At 40.9% G+C, this 4,168-nt stretch overlaps 1 pseudogene; it reads right to left on the bottom strand.

The window, feature by feature from the left end:
• Positions 1-2,016: 2,016 nt before the first annotated feature.
• On the bottom strand, positions 2,017-3,137 carry LOC149117350 (uncharacterized; annotated as a pseudogene).
• Between the last annotated feature and the right edge of the window lie 1,031 nt (positions 3,138-4,168).

Below are 4,168 nucleotides of genomic sequence, written 5' to 3'. Positions count from 1 at the left end.
TACGTGAAGCTTATCCTCGACCTCATCAAAAACATCTACTATTGACCACGGTGCTTTTGCAATATCATCATGAAATGTGTCGGCCTTGTAATGCTTGTAGCTTCTGGTAGTGATATATACAGGTTTAGAGCGCTCTTTCTTTAGTTTTAATGTAATGTAGACTAGGTCGTGGTCGCTGATCGCGCTTTCCAGAACCATAACATTGTGAACTTGCTTAGTATCTGAAGCTAGGATTACGTCCAAAATTGAGCTGGTGGTTTCCGTTACTCGTGTTGGCTTAGTTATGAGTTGTGAGAGATTGTAGGAGCGGCAAAAATTTAGTAAGGCTTTCGTCTCGGGATTGTCGTCTCTCTCAAGACGACAATTCATATCTCCAAGCAGGTAGATAGGCACATTAAACGACGAAGCATAAATAAAGGTTTCAATTAAGTCAGAGTCAAAACATGACAGTGGAGTATTTGGTGGTCTATACGCGGTACAAACGATAAACGATCTTGATCTTTTGTGCGCCCCAGACGATTGCAAGCAGCTCTCTCTCGATGTTTGCATACCTTTTCTCACAGTTAGTTAGTGTTTTGGATCCGAATGCAACCGGCTTGCCGTCCTGTAGGATCACTGCACCAAGGCCTTTACTACTTGCATCTACATTTAGCACTGTTTCCTTGCTGTTGTCAAAATAAGCTAGTGCAGGTGCACTCATGATGACTGATTTCAGATTGTCGAAGGCCTCTTGTTGTGGCTTTTCCCAAACAAATGCTGCATCTTTTTGGGTAAGTTGCGATATGGGTTCTTGTATGTCAGCCTTGTGCTTGATGAATTTGTCCAGGTAATTCACAGTTCCTAGTATGCGAAGTACACCTTCTTTGTCTTCTGGGGGTGGCATTTCATTAATGGCTCTGATCTTCTCCGGATCTGGTTTCAAACCTTCAGATGAGAACAGGTGTCCAACATAACTTACTTCTGGTACTCTAAGCTTCACCTTTTTAGGGTTGAACTTCAATCCTACCTCCCTGCTCTTGTCAAGTACTCTTCTCAATTTGTCATCAACTTCAAGCTGATCTTTACCATGTATCAGGAAATCATCCACTATGATTTCAACAGGAACCCCTTCAAACAGTCTGTCCATCTCCCTTTGGTAGATTTCAGAGGCTGGTGAGATACCAAAAGGGAGTCTTGTAAATCGGTATCGCCCCCACGGTGTGTTAAAAGTCAAGAGCTTGGAACTCTCCTCATCTACGGGGAGTTGCCAGTATCCACTGCATGCATCAAGTGATGTGAAACTCTTTGCACCTGAAAGTCGGTTTGCAACTTCTTCTACGGTAACCATTGGATAATGGGGTCTTTTCAGGGCCTTGTTAAGATCTCTTGGGTCAATACAAATTCTGACATCATCCTTTGACAGTGGAGTGTCCTTTCTTTTATCCTTCACCTTTCTTTTGTCAATAACTAGCATTGATGAGACCCACGACGTAGGCTCATCCTCTTTCACGATAATATCATCTTCTTCCATCTCTTTGAGTTTCTCTCGTGCTGGCTCCAGCATAGCAACTGGAATTTTCCTGGGAGGGTGAACAACTGGGGGTACTGAAGCATCAACTTCCAGATGTACTTTGTTTGGAAGTGTGCCGGGTTTGTCACTGAAACAATCTGGGTACTCCCTCAATATTGGGTCCTTCTGGAAGATGGTCTGGTCTCCACGTGCTCTTGGCGTATCCGGCATGGCTGGATTAGTTACTGGTGTATCTATCAGTTGGAGATTCATAAACTGAAGGACTTCTAAATCCAAGCAGGCATCACATCCCAATAAGGGTGTAAAGTTCCCGTCAACAACAAGGTACAACAGGTTCATTTGACGATTCTTGTATTGAGTTTGAAGGCGTACACAGCCTCTTGGATGAATGGGCTTAGTTGCAAGCCAGCCTTTCAAGGGTTGCTGAATCTTTTGGAGAGGTTTTTTGGAGATTTTCTTATACAGATGAAAGGGTATGACGGTAGCCTCTGCACCTGTGTCTGCTTTTACTTCAACATTCTGCCCTTCAATCTTAAGAGTGATAAGACTCTTTGTTGATTTCCTGGAATCGGAAACACTGTCCAGTTCAATAGATCCAAAATAGGTATGTACCTCCTTATTCATATTCTGAGTGTCTAGGTCTGGTGGACTTTCTTGTTGCACTAAATCAACTTTCGTACCTTCTTTTACATTCCCTGGGCACACTTGGGCAAAATGACCTTCTTTCTTACACTTTAAGCACTGTTTTCCAAATGCGGGACAACGAGATGGTCGAGTAAATGGGTGCTTGTAACCACAAAACTTACAAGAACGAGCAACTGTCTTGTCAGCTTCTTTTGACTTTCTAAGAGGCTGAATTCCTAATGAATGCTCAGTTCCAGCACTCGCTTGAATGTTGAACTTGAACTTTTGTAATTCTGAGGCTTCAAAGGTACGACAATAATCATGAGCCTGCTGTAGGGTTAGATCAGGTTTCTTTAGAAGTTCCCCTCTCAGCTCATCAGATAATACACCTCCCACAATTCGATCTCTTATTAGCGAATCTCGCAGTTCGCCGAATTCACATGTTAGCGACAACCGTTTCAGTTCGCTGACAAAGTTATCAACTCGCCCTCCCTCTTTCTGGTTACGCTTATTAAACACTAACCTCTCATAAATGACATTCCTTGCTCCCTCACAGAGTGCCTTAAATTTGCTGCAAACATCCGCATAACATTCTTTGTCTTCTCCAGCATTATAAACAAAATGACTATATTCTTCAATCGCTTCGGGTCCAGCACAGTGAAGTAACATGTTTACCTTCAATTTGTCTGGTTTGTCATCTTTGCTTTTCGCCACGAGATAAATTTCAAACTGCATTAAAAACTTTCTCCAGTTGTCCGCTGCGTTTGCATCGAGCACCAAAGGACCTGGAGTTCTCGTATCTCGCTCAGCCATCGCGGTTTGTAACTCAGCCAAGCCCTGATAAACTCCTTGCAATCTCTAAAAGGTTTTCACTTCTGACACCATGTTGTAAGATAGCTTTAGATAAGGCTCAAATACTCAACGCAACGTTAAACACTGTCAACACAATGTCCGACATAAGCCAACTCACATGTTCGCGAGATGTGGGGCGGCCCACGAAAACGTAAGGGAACCCACAGAGGGGTACCCACAAGTTAATATTACAACATTCTGTATATTATTTTGTATATTAAACGTGTTGGATTTTTTAAATTATAATTATTATTATCATTATTATTATTATTATTATTGTTGTTGTTGTTGTTGTTGTTGTTGTTGTTGTTGTTGTTATACAAAGCCCCATTTTGAATTGTAAAATGTCAGGAAACTTGATCCATACCGCGCGTCGTTGGTCTCTGTTTTTGCTACGTTTTAAAGATCTAGTTTGATTGTGCTAGTTATTTACATGTTACACTAAGCTTTTTTTTAAACATAAAAATGTCGAACCCCAAGAATAAAATGTATAATATTACACCCGAGGTTCGACTGTATTATAATTACGCACTATCACGTTTCTCGTATTTCATTAAGTTATAGAGAAAATTTCGGCCTCCAACTATGAATCAACTATGCTTCATCGGATCAGGAAACCATCAACGGGGTCTTAAAACCCAAATACTTAAATACAACCAAAGACACCGTTGCTGGTCTACTGTTGATCGATGTTGAAGACGAGGCTTACGAACGTAATCAATTTGCCAAACAGTATTTTAACCACAATAATTCAAATTCTTCTTTCTCCTCGCAGACTTCACTCCATCAATGGGCTCCTTTATACCTCCAAATGATCATATACACTAAAGCTCACAAAAGGGACCACTGATGGTCCAGTGCTGTGGCACATTTGATGCTTTCTATCTTTGTGAAAGACACGTGGTAGAATCAGCTAGCGAGGTTGTTGTTTTCGGTAAGCGTTTCGAATGCAAATAAATTACGTCTCATGTAAAATTAACAAGTCAACGTAAAGGCTTTGCATATGTCAAGAAAACAGCTTTTCAAGTTGTTACCTGCGAAAGTCATTCATTTAAGTCTGCAGGGTTAATTTTTCAGTGAAATGTTTTGAATCGACAAAGCCCTGACTTTTAAATTATCATTACGTGGACGAATAATCTTATAAAATGGACTGTGATTGTAAAAAACAGTTAGATATTGTTA

The sequence above is a fragment of the Orbicella faveolata genome, unplaced genomic scaffold (assembly GCF_042242905.1).
Source record: "Orbicella faveolata isolate gen_17 unplaced genomic scaffold, um_ofav_v1 contig_12, whole genome shotgun sequence".
NCBI lineage: Eukaryota > Metazoa > Cnidaria > Anthozoa > Scleractinia > Merulinidae > Orbicella > Orbicella faveolata.
Note: the sequence above shows the minus strand (reverse complement) of the source record. Positions and strands in the feature narration are given on the sequence as shown.